This window comes from Elephas maximus, chromosome 3, assembly GCF_024166365.1.
Source record: "Elephas maximus indicus isolate mEleMax1 chromosome 3, mEleMax1 primary haplotype, whole genome shotgun sequence".
Taxonomy (NCBI): Eukaryota; Metazoa; Chordata; class Mammalia; order Proboscidea; family Elephantidae; genus Elephas; species Elephas maximus.
In genome coordinates, this window is record NC_064821.1 from 91,223,933 (window position 1) to 91,237,753 (window position 13,821).

The 13,821-nt window shown below is 38.7% G+C and overlaps 1 protein-coding gene across 3 annotated transcripts in view; it reads right to left on the reverse strand.

Annotated features, from left to right (window-relative positions):
• SPATA6 (spermatogenesis associated 6) overlaps positions 1-13,821 on the reverse strand; it is a 186,229-nt gene that overhangs the window by 144,903 nt on the left and 27,505 nt on the right. The gene's annotated exons all lie outside the window — the stretch shown is intronic.

A 13,821-nucleotide genomic window follows, 5' to 3' on the forward strand; every position in this document is an offset into this window, starting at 1 on the left:
GCCTTCCAGGCAGTATATTTGTGGGAGGAGAGAGAGTGGGTGCATGCGTGCACACACATATACGTGGGTGGGTCAAAAAAAGAGAAATCTGTAAACCTTCAATGAGAATGGAAGAAAATCAAGAGTTTTAGTACAGAAGTCTAAGAAGGAGAAATATATATATATTGTCTTTCTTGCCTAAAGATGGTACCCAGGGTATAGTTTCAGCCATAACTAATTTTATTCTGGTAGATCGCAAGATTAAAACCATTTTCCTAGAGAACACCTTCTCTGTAAATATGAAATTGCCCTATTATGCTCTGGGCTTTTAATATCATTATCCAATTTCCCCAAACCCTTAAGTGATTCTAGGTCTCTGGAGTTTTCTTAGAGGTGCATATATGGTGTGAAATGGAATTGGTAGGCTATTTTTATAATAACAATAATAGTAATAATCATAACACAATACCACCAATAATAATAAGCAACTAACATATTCAGTGAATACTGTGTGTCAAGCACTGCTCTAAGCACTTGATCTGAATTTACTCAAGGACCTGACCTACTAAAAGGCTGTCTAGAAAAACGGGACCCAGGAGCCTGACTTTTTTGTACCATATTCAATATGCTTTTAGATAACATTCTAGGCAAACAAACAAGCACATATTCATTTTGTATTTTGACAATAGGAAATAATATATGTAACTCACAATCTCATTAGTAAATTGTTGTTAGGTGCTACCCAGTTGGCTCTGACTAATAGTGACAATGTTACAACAGAACAAAACATTACCCAGACCTGTACCATCCTCACAGTCACTGCAATGTCTGAGCCCATTCTCATAGCCATTGTGTCAATCTATCTCACTGAGGGTCTTCCTTTTTTTTTTGCTAACCCTTACCTTACCAAGCATAATGTCTTTCTCCAGGGACTGGTCTCTACACATAATATGTCCAAAGTACCTAAGACAAAGTCTCACCATCCTGGCTTCCAAGGAGCATTCTGGCTGTACTTCTGCCGAGAGAGACTTGTTAATTCTTCTGGAAGTTCGTAGTATATTTAATATTCTTCACCAACACTATAATTCAACTGAATCAATTCTTCTTCAATCTTCCTTATCCATTGTCCAGCTTTTGCAAGCATATGAGGAGACTGAAAATATCATGGCTTGGGGTCAGGTGTACCTTAGTCCTCAAAGTGACATCTTTGCTTTTCAACACTTTAAAGAGGTCTTCTGTAGCAGATTTGCCCAGTACAATGTGTCCTTTGATTTCCTGACTGCCGCTACAGGAGTTGATTGTGGATCCAAGTACAATAAAATCCTTGACAACTTCAACATTTTCTCAGTTTATCATGATTCTGCTTATTGGTCTATTTGTGAGGATTTTTGTTTTCTTTATGTTGAGGTATAATCCATACTGAAAGCTGTAATTTTTGACCTTCAACAGTAACTACACCAAGTCCTCTTCACTATCAGCAAGGAAGGCTGTGTCATCTGCCTATCACAGGTTGTTAAAGAGTCTTCCTCCAATTCTGATGCCACATTCTTCTTCATATAGTACAGCTTCTCAGATTATTTTCTAAGCGTACAGACTGAACAAGTATGGTTGAAAGGACACAACCCTGACGAACATTTTTCTTGATTTTAAACCGCACAGTTTCCCCTTGTTCTGTTCAAACCATTGCCTCTTGATCAATGAACAGCTTCTGTCTGGGTACAATTAAGTGCTCCGCAATTTCCATTCTTCGCAATGTTATCTGTAATTTGATATGACCTACACAGTCAAACACATTTGCATTGTCAATACAACACAGGTAAAGAACTTTCTGGTATTCTCTGCTTTCAGCCAGGATCCATCTGTCATCAGCAGTGATATTCCTTATTCCATGTTCTCTTCTGAAGCCAGCTTGAATTTCTGGCAGTTCCCTGGTGATGTACTATTGTAACCACTTTTGAATGGTCTTCAGCATAATTCTACTTGAGTGTGATATTAATGATTAAACAAACAAACAAACTCATTGCCTTCAAGTTGATTCTAACTCCTCGCAGCCCTATAGGACAGAGTAGAACGGCCCCATAGGGTTTCCAAGGACTGCCTGGTAGGTTCAAACTGCCAACCTTTTTGTTAGCAGCCACAGCTTTTAACCACTATGCCACCAGGATCTCCAATATTAATGATATTGTTCAATAATTTCCACATTTTGGAATGGGCACAAATATGGATCTCTTCTACTCACTTGGCCTGGCAGCTGTCTACCAAATTTCTTGGCATACAAGAGTGGCGCCTCCAGCGCTGCTTACATCTGTTCAAACATCTCAATTATTAATGGATGTCTTCAGCTGTTTCTTCTCATTTTGAATTGTTCCACTTCAGAATATTATATCCCCCTTAAGAACAAATCAAATCTCAAGATTTGCTGAAAATTCTGGAACACGGATCTCTTACTTGAGAATATGGTGGGAAGATGTGAAGCCTGAAACTGCTATAACTTTGCTACCATGAATCTTTCTACCATGAATGAGGCAAGCACAGCTTTGCTACCATGAATGTGCGCCAGACTCAGGAAGACGTAACAATTATAAATATATACGCAAGAGGTGGGGCCAAGATGACGGAGCAGTCAGATGCTTCCAGGGATCAATCTTACAAGAAAGAACTGAAAAAGCAAGTGAAACAATTATATTTATGACAAGCTAGGAACTCTGAGCATCAAAGGAAAAGCTAGAAAATGGACTGAGCGGCAGCAGGAGGGAGAGACGGTTCAGAAGTGGAGAGGAGTTGCCGGACCTGAACCGCCGGGAGCCCTCAGGCATCATTCCCTGGAGTGACCACAGCGGGGCTGGCAGTAGCATTCTGGATACAGTTTCCTCACGGAGAGACAGCCAGCCACAGAGCCTACTCATATCTCTGGAACCAGAGAAGAAAGGCGTGCTCAGCAAAAGCTAAGTACTTGCATATATTTTAAAGCGTCCCTAGCTCCCAAGCTGACTTCAGTGGCTGTCGATTTACCTGAGCCTGAGATAGACCCTGCTGAGTGCCCTGAACCATTAGCCCGGCCCTGGAAAAGTAATAAATTCACAACTGGCAGAAAGGATAATCTGCCAGCTCCAATAAGCTGGGGAGCTCAGGACAGAAGCAGCTCCTGTCCAGGCATAAACAAACCGCGGACTTTGAATACCTTTCCCCCCTGCATGGACCTGTGTGGGCCTATCTCAGGAGACTGCAACTATTTCAGCTGTGTGGTGGAGAGGTAGGTGTTTGATGTATGAAACTGCTTTCCCTATTAAACAGGATCCTCACCTACCCACATCAGGGACCTAAGGACTGGTGGCTCCACCCATGTCACCTAGCCACCCGTGACAGGTATCCAAGGATAACTGGTACTTCCCAGTCCTTGCAACCAAAAGCATTAGGTACCCAGGGCCTGTCTGCAGAACCCACCCACCTGTGCACTCTAGAGAACAGGGTTGCGCTTTCCTTACAGATACTTGGGGGATGGTTGTCATCCCCCAGCCTTGATCAGAGCATGACCCCCTGCTGCAACCAGATACCTGTACATACACCAAACAACCCTGACCCTCTAAGACTGTAGGACAGAGCCTGTACCACACACTTAATGACCAACTACCTAGACACCTGAGCTGAACTCATACAAGAAAAGTGAACGGACTCCTAGGCTCATATACCTGACAACAGCTCTAGCCATCAGGTGACAGGATGTTAGAGCTTCAAAGGTGAAAATAATCAAGCTAGCTCACTCAAGCAACCTAACTGGACATATTAAAACAAAACAAAGCAAGAAGCTAGGATACAGAAAGCAATCATAAAATAAAATAACCCAATAATTTATAGATGGCTTGGAGACAACAGTCAATTTTCAAATCACATAAAGACGCAGACCATGATCGCTTCAACAAACTCTCAAAGAATCAAGGGATCTTCTGGATGAAGGTGCATTCCTGGAGTTACCAGATACAGAATACAAGATATTAATATACAGAAATCTTCAAGAAATCAGGAATAAGATCAGGAGGGAAATCAGGCAATGTACAGAACATACAGGTAAAGAAACACACAGATAAAGGAATACAAAGACAAAGCAGTTGAAGAAATTAAAAAGGTTATTCAAGAACATAATGAAAAATTTAATAAGCTGCAAGAATCCACAGAGAGACAGGAATCAGAAATTAAGAAGATTAACAATAAAATTACGGAATCAGACAACTCAATAAAAAGTCAGAGGAGCACAACTGAGGAAGTAGAAGGCAGAATTTGTGAGACTGAAGATAAAACACTTGGCACCAATATACTCAAAGAAAAATCAGATAAAAAAAAATTTTTAAATGCAGAAACCCCAAGAATCTACGAAACCCTAGTAACCTATGAGTGACTGGAGTACAAGAACAGGGAGGGAAAACAGAAAATACAGACAGAATTGTTGAAGAAAACTTCTCTGATATTGTGAAAGATGAGAAGATATCTATCCAAGATGCTCATGAAACTGCACATAAGGTAGATCTCAAAATAAAGTCACCAAGACATAACCAAACTTGCCAAAACCAAAGATAAAAAGAGAATTTGAAGAGCAGCTAGGGGATAAACAAAAAGTCCCCTACAAAGGAAAGTCAATAAGAATGAGTTCAGACTACTTGGCAGAAACTACACAAGCAAGAAGGCAATGGGATGATTTATACAAAACATTGAAGGAAAAAAATTGCAAGCCAAGAATCGTATATCCAGCAAAACTGTCTCTCAAATGTGATGGCTAAATTAGGACTATACCAGATAAACAGAAGCTTAGGGAATTCGTAAAAACCAAAACAAAACTATAAGAAATACTAAAGGGAGTTCTCTGGTTAGAAAATCAATAATATCACATATCAACCCAAGACTAGAACACAGGACAGAGCAACCAGATGTCAACCCAGATAGGGAAATCACAAAAAAAAAATCAAGATGAGAAAACACTAAAAACAGGGCAACAGTGATGTCATTATGTAAAAGAAGCCAACATTAAAATAATAAAGAGGGACTAAGAAATTTAGTCATAGGTCTTTCATATGGAGAGGAAGACAAGATGATATAAAGAAATAAAACTTAGGTTTAAACTTAGAAAAATAGGGGTAAATGTTAAGGTAACCACAAAGGAGACTAACAATCCTACTCATTAAAATAAAATAAAACAAAAAAAATACTCAGCAGAAACAAAATCAAGAACAACGAATAAGAGGAAAAGACAATGTGTAAAGACAAATTACTCGGAACAAAAAATTAGGTGGGAAAAAGAAACTGTCAACAACACACAGAAAAAGACATCAAAATGACATCTTTAAACTCATACCTATTCATAATTATGCTGATTGTAAATGGACTAAATGCACCAATAAAGAGACAGAGAGTGGCAGAATGGATAAAAACATACTCTCTGTCTATATGCTGCCTATAAGAGACACATCTTAGACTGGGAGATACAAAAAACTAAAACTCAAGTGATGGAAAAAACCATATCAAGAAAACGACAATCAGAATAGAGCAGGAGTGGCAATATTAATTTCTGACAAAAGAGACCTTAAAGTTAAATCCACCACAGAGAATACAGAAGGACACAATATAATGATTAAAGGGGCAATATACAAGGAGGATGTAACCATATGAAATATTTCTGTACCCAATGACAGGGCTGCAAGATACATAAAACAAATTCTACCAGCATTGAAAACTGAGATACACAGCTCCACAATTATAGCAGGAGCCTTCAACGCACCACTTTCGGTGAAGGACAGAACATCCAGAAGGAAGCTCAATAAAGACACAGGAGATCTAAATGCCATTATCAACCAACTTGACCTCACAGACATATACACTCTACCCAACAGCAGCCAAGTATACTTTCTTTTCTGGTGCACATGGAAAATTCTCTAGAATAGACCACCTATTAGGTCATAAAGCAAGCCTTAGCAGAATCCAAAACATCAAAATATTACAAAGCATCTTCTCTGACCATAAGGCCATAAAAGGAGAAATCAATAACAGAAAAAGCAGGGAAAAGAAATCAAACACTCAGAAACTGAACAATACCCTGCTGAAAAACAACTGGATTATAGAAGACATTAAGGATGGAATAAAGAAATTCATAGAATCCAATGAGAATGAAAACACTTCCTATCACAACCTTTGGGACACAGCGAAAAAAGTACTCAGAGGTCAAGTTATATGAATACACATATACAAAAAGAAGGGCCAAAATCAAAGAATTATCCCTACAACTTGAACAAATAGAAAGAAAGCAACAAAAGAAACCCTCAGGCAACAGAAGAAAGCAAATAATAAAAATTAGAGCAGAATTAAATGAAAGAGAACAGAAAAACAATTGAAAGAGTTAAGAAGACCAAAAGCTGGTTCTTTGAAAAAAAAATCAACAAAATTGATAAGCCATTGGCCAAAATGACAAAAGAAAAACAGGTGAGGAAGCAAATAACCCAAATAATAAATGAGATGGGCGATATCGCAACAGACCCAATTGAAATTAAAAGAATCATATCAGATTACTACGAAAAATGTACTCTAACAAATTTGAAAACATAGAAGAAATGGGTGAATTTCTAGAAACACGCTACCTACCTAAACTAACACAAACAGAGGTAGAACAACTAAATAAACCCATAACAAAAGAAGAGACTGAAAAGGTAATTTAAAAAATTCAAGCAAAAAAAAACCGTGGCCTGGACAGCTTCACTGCAGAGTTCTACTAAACTTTCAGAAGAGTTAACACCACTACTACTAAAGGTATTTCAGAACATAGAAAAGGATGGAATACTCCCAAACTCGTTCTATGAAGCCACCATATCCCTGAAACCAAAACCACGTAAAGACACCACACAAAAAAAGAAAATTACACACCTATATCCCTCATGAACTTAGATGCAAAAATCCTCAACAAAATTCTAACCAACAGAATTCAACAACATATCAAAAAATAATTCACCATAACCAAGTGGGATTCATACCAGGTATGCAGGGATGGTTCAACATTAGAAAAACAATTAATGTAATCCATCATATAAATAAAAGACAAGAACCACATGATCTTATAAATTGATGCAGAAAAGGCATTTGACAAAGTTCAACACCCATTCATGACAAAAACTCTCAGCAAAATAGGAATAGAAGGAAAATTCCTCAACATAATAAAGGGCATTTATACAAAGCCAATAGCCAACATCATCCTAAATGGAGAGAGTCTGAAAGCACTCCCACTGAGATCGGGAATCAGACAAGAATGCCCGTTGTCACCACTCTTACTCAACATTGTGTTGGAGGTCCTAACCAGAGCAGTTAGGCAAGATAAAGAAATAAAGAGCATCCAGATTGGTGAGGAAGAAGTAAAAGTATCTCTATTTGCAGATGATATGATCTCATACACAGAAAACCCTAAAGAATTCTCAAGAAAGCTACTGATACTAATAGAAGAGTTCAGCAGATTATCAGGATACAAGATAAACATACAAAAATCAGTTGGATTCCTCTACACCAATAAAAATAACATCAAAGAGGAAATCACCAAATGAATACCATTTATAGTAGCCCCCAAGAAGATAAAATACTTAGGAATAAATCTTACCAGAGACATAAAAGACCTGTACAAAGAAAACTACAAGATACTACTACAAGAAACCTACATAAGTGGAAAAACATATCTTGCTCATGGACAGGAAGACAACATTGTAAAAATGTCTATTCTACCAAAAGCTATCTATAGATAAAATGCAATTCCAATCCAAATTCCAATGACATTTTTTAATGAGATGGAGAAACAAATCACCAACTTCAAATGGAAGGGAAAGAGGCCTTGGATAAGCAAAGCATTATTGAAAAAGGAGAATAAAGTGGGAGGCCTCACTCTACCTGCTTTTAGAACTATTATACCGCAAGAGTAGCCAAAACAGGCTGATACTGGTATAACAACAGATACATGGACCAATGGAACAGAACTGAGAATTCAGACATAAATCCATCCACATATAAGCAGATGGTATTTGACAAAGACCCAAAGTCAGTTAAATGGGGAAAAGACAGTCTCTTTAACAAATGCACTCACAAAACTGGATATCCATCTGCAAAAAAATGAAACAAGACCCATACCTCAAACCATGCACGAAACCTAACTCAAAATGGATCAAAGACCTAAATATAAAATCTAAAACAATAAAGACCATGGAAGAAAAAATAGGGACAATGCTACCCAGACCCAAACCCAGTGCCCTCAAGTCAATTCCAACTCATAGCAACCCTATAGAAGCCCTAATACATGGCATAAACAGTATACGAAACATTACTAACAATGCACAAACACCAGAAGAGAAAACTGGGAGCTCCTAAAAATCAAACACCTATGCTCATCCAGAGACTGCACCAAAAGAGTAAAAAGATTACCTACGGCGTGGGGAAAAGTTATTAGTAGGACATTTCCGATCAGCGTGTGATCTCTAAAATCTACAAGATACTGAGAAAACTCAACTACAAAAAAGACAAACTGCCCATTAGAAAATAGGCAAGGGATATGAACAGGCACTTCACTAAAGAAGACATTCAGGTAGCTAACAGATACTTGAGGAAATGCTCACATTCATTCGCCATTGCCACAAACAAACAAAAAAAAAAACAAACCCAGTGCCATCGACATTAGCCATTAGAGAAATGCAAATCAAAACTATAGTGAGATTCCATCTCACGTCAACAAGGCTGGCATTAATCCAAAAAACAAAAAATAATAAATGTTGGAGAGGTTATGGAGAGACTGGAACACTTATACACTGCTGGTGGGAATGTAAAATGGTACAAGCACTTTGGAAATCGACTTGGTACTTCCTTAAAAAGCTAGAAATAGAACTACCACACAATCCAGCAATTCCACTCCTTGGAACATATCCTAGAGAAATAAGAGTCTTTACATGAACAGATATACGCACACCCATGTTCACTGCAATAGCAATAAGCAAAAAGATGGACGCAACCAAGGCGTCCATCAATGGATGAATGGATAAATTATGGTATATTCACACAATGGAATACTACACATGGATAAAGAACAATGATGAATCCGTGAAACGTTTCCTAATACGGAGGTGTCTGGAAGGCATCACGCTGAGTGAAATTAGTCGGTTGCAAAAGGACAAATATTGTATGAGATCACTATTATAAGAACTCGAGAAGCAGTTTAAACAGAGAAGAAAATATTCTTTGATGATTACGAGGGTAGGGAGGGAGGGAGGGAAAGCGGCATTCACTAATTAGATAATAGACAAGAACCATTTTAGGTGAAGGAAAAGACAACACACAATTCAGGAGAGGTCAGCACAACTGGACTAAACCAAAAGCAAAGAAGTTTCCTGAATAAACTGAATACTTCAAAGGCCAGTGGCGGTTTGAAGACAATGGTTTCTGGCGACATCTAGGTCAATTGGCATAATAAAATCTATTAAGAAAACATTCTGCATCCCACATTGGAGAGTGGCGTCTGGGGTCTTAAACGCTAGCAAGCAGCCATCTAAGATGCATTAATTGGTTTCAACCCACCTGGGCCAAAGGAGAATGAAGAACACCAAGGACACAAGGTAATTACGAGCCCAAGAGACAGAAAGGGCCACATAAACCAGAGACTACATCAGCCTGAGACCAGACGAACTAGATGGTGCCCAGCTACAACCGATGACTGCCCTGATAGGGAACACACCAGAGAACCCCTGAGGGAGCAGGAGAACAGCGGGATGCAGGTCTCAAATTCTCGTAAAAAGACCAGACTTAATGGTCTGACTGAGGCTAGAAGGACCCTGGAGGTCATGGTCCCCAGACCTTCTGTTGGCCCAGGACAGGAACCATTCCCAAAGGTAACTCTTCAGGCAGGGATTGGACTGGACTATAAGATAGAAAATGATACTGGTGAGGAGTGAGCTTCTTGGATCAAGTAGACACATGAGACTATGTGGACAGCTCCTGTCTGGAGAGGAGATGAGAAGGCAGAGGGCATCAGAAGCTGGCTGGACAGACACAAAAATAGAGGGTGGAGAGGAGTGTGTGCTGTCTCATTAGGGTGAGAGCAACTAGTAGTGTATAGCAAGGTATATATAAATTTTTATATGAGACTGACTTGACTTGTAAACTTTCACTTAAAGCACAACAAAATTTTTAAAATATATATATAGATATAGATACACAAGTAAAACAGGGGCTCAAAATGAATACACTAGTTTGGATCCTATCAGGAGGGAGAAATTTTAATATAAAGAGCTATTAAATGTAACAGGTATTGAAAAAGAGACAGATTGTCTGGGAAGAAGTAAAGAGAACTTAAAAGAAAATAGGAACAGCAAATATAAGGAACAACCATTACCCTCTAGGACTCATATAGAACACCCAAGGAAGAGATCTCCCCAATCCCCTTCTTCAGTGCTGAGATCCAGTCGCTGCTGGAGGAGGTACAGCCTTGGTTCACTGAATAGAAGAGAAGTCACACTAGTGCCATGCCAGGGAAGCTTGCTGGACATCTGCACTCCAGGACTTGCCAGAAATTTTCCTGCTAGGGTGCCAGGGAAGGCTATTTGCAGGGAGGGAGATGTTTTAATGGAGGCACTCCACTAAAAAACCACCCAAAGTGGGAATGTTGGGGGAAGCTGCTGGTGATCGCTTACTGACTACTATAAACACAGTGAGTTCCTCAAGCTCTGTGTTCCTCGCTGTGACACAAACCCACTGCTAGTGTAGTATCTGCTTGGGTTCATCATGACACCCCTGTACGACTTGGGTGCAAGGAGAACCACTGCAAACGTGCTAACATTTGTGCTGCTTGTTGGGCTGTAATAAAGAACTCTGCCTCTTAAAAAAACTTAAACATCTCTTACCACGTTACCCAGTATACATCCCCTTATTCATAGAAATGTCATTTATAATAATTGAAAATTTGAAACAATCCAAATATCCCTCAATTGGTGAATAGGAAAAAAAAGGAAAGTCCCATACAGTAAGATACTATTAAGCAATAAAAAGGAATAAACTTTTGATATATGGAACGACATGGATGAACCTCAAAACATGCTAATGCCAGACACAAAAGACTACACATTGTGTTATTCCATTTATATGAATTTCTAGAAAAGGTAAATCTATAGAGACAGAAAGCAGATCAGTGGATTCTGGGGATTGAAGGTAGGCATAGAGATTGACTGCAAATGTGCACTAGAGAATTATCTGGAATGATGGCAACATTCTAAACTGGATTGTGATGACGGCTGCAAACTGAAAAAATTTTCTAGAAACCATTTAACTATAGTTACAAGAGGTGAATTTTAGGCTATGTAAATTATACCTCAATAAAGCTGGACTATACGAAGAAAAATAAGCATCAAGATTGGAGGAAGGCTCATTAACGACGTGTGATATGCAGATGACACAACCTCACTTGCTGAAAATGAAGAGGACATGAAACAATTACTGATGAAGATCAATCACCACAGCCTTCGGTACGGATTATACCTCAACATAAAGAAAATAGAAATCCTCACAACTGGACCAATAAGCAACATCATGATAAACAGAGAAAACATTGACATTGTAAAGGATTTCATTTTCCTTGAATTCACAATCAACATCCATGGAAGCAGCAGTCAAGTAATCAAATGATATACTGCACTGGGTGGATCTAAGGCAAAAGATCTCTTTAAAGTGTTAAAAAGCGAAGACGTCACCTTGAGGACTAAGATGCACCTGACCCAAGTCATGGTGTTTTCAATCATCTCATATGCATGTGAAAGCTGGACTATGAATCCAGAAGACTAGAGGAAAACTGCTGTCTTTGAATTATGATGTTTGCAAAGAATATTGAATATACCATGAACTGCCAGAAGGAACAAATCTGTCTTAGAAAACCACAGCCAGAATGTTCCTTTGAAGCAAGGACGGTGAGACTTCATCTCACATACCTTGGACGTGTTATCAGGAGGGACCGATCCCTGGAGAAAGACATCAGAGAAAAGAAGGAAGACCCTCAACAAGATGGATTGACACAGTTGCTGCAACAATGAGCTTAAGCATAACAACGATTATGAGGATGGTGCAGGACCAGGCAGTGTTTCGTTCTGTCGTATATAGGGTTGTTATGAGTTGGAACCAGCTCGACAGCACCTAACAACAAAGCTGTAAAAGAAAGAGAAATGGAGAAGAGTGAAGCATTTGTCCTGCCTTTTCTACAGAGCCTGTATTTCAGAGTAACCGAATTGCTGACGAGGAAAATTTTCCATATAGAAGAATTCCAGTTTATATATACAGGAAAAAAAAGATCATATTAGAAAAATCACAATTCTGTAACCTTAATGACAAGATGGATCTCAAACGATGCTAAAGCTATTAGATGAAAGGCTGTTGAGAAATTTTATAATGGAAGAAACAGCCTGATGATGTCCTGAAGCCAAATGATCAGTGCTAGTATTACTCAAGACAATTAGAAATTATGCGGCACTTGATATGATGCAATAGTAAGGGCGAAGCTCCAACTGTGAAGGATTCTTACAAAATAAATAGACAAATAAAATAAAGCTAAAGCTAATCAAACCTCTAGATCTAATGATCAGTTTACAAAATGCAAATATTATTCAAGGTAAACAACACCTTTAGGAAGTGATCAGCCAAATCCATTCTAAAACCAAACCAAACTCGTTGTGGTAGGTCCAGTCAATTCTGACTCATAGCGACCCTTTAGGACAGAGTAGAACTGCCCCATAGTGTTTCCAAGGAGCAGCTGGTGGATTCAAACTGCAGGCCTGTTGGTTAGCAGCCAGGCTCTTAAACACTGCGCCACCAGGGCTGAATCCATTCTAAAACCAAACCAAACCCGCTGCCGTCAAGTCGATTCCGACTCATAGCAACCCTATAGGATAGAGCAGAACTGCCCCATAGGATTTCCAAGGAGCGGTTCTGGTAATATAGTGGTTAAGAGCTATGGATGCTAACCAAAAGGTCAGCTGTTTGAGTCCACCATGTGCTTACTGGAAACCCTATGCGGCAGTTCTACTCTGTCCTATAGAGTCACTATGAGTTGAGACCAACTCAATGGCAACAGGTTTGTATCCACTCTAAAGGGCCTGGTTTTTCTAACAATCTCATGATGTTAAAAAAAAAAAAAAAAAAAAGGCAGCAGCAGCAAGGGATACTATTACGGAAAATAAGAAACTTATTAAATAAACAACTATATGCAAAGTGTAAACCACACCTTGAATGAGTGAATCATGATTTTAACAAACCAACTGCAAAAAAGGCATTTTTTGGGACAACTGGTAAAATCTGAGTAACTATTTGACATTATTAAGGAATCACTCTTAATTTTGTTAGGTGTGATATTAGCATGGTTATATACATATTAAAAAAAAAAAGCCTTTATCAGTTAGAGGTGGTCATACTAGCATACCTGCTAGTGAAATTACATGCCTAGAATTTGTTTTTGAATATTTTAACATTCTTCTTTGTTAAGATTGGCAAAATGCTGAAAATCATTGAGGCTGGATATGGGAGTCATTATTCTAGTCACTCCACTTTTATATATGTTTTTAATTTTCATGTTAAAAAGGTTAGGAGGCAAAGAAAGATTACAAAACTAAAGAAAAGAAAACGGTGCTCAGAAAAGAGGTCAGGAATAAAGAGTGACATAGAAGTCATGAGGCGGTAAGTAATAGATGAAGCCAAGCCTTTGGAAAGTATCATCTAAGGAGAAAGTAGAAGCTAAGTAAAATGAAATCAGAGAAGTGAAGCCGGTGGCATGCCAAAATTTAAAGATAGGGCAGATAAAGAAAC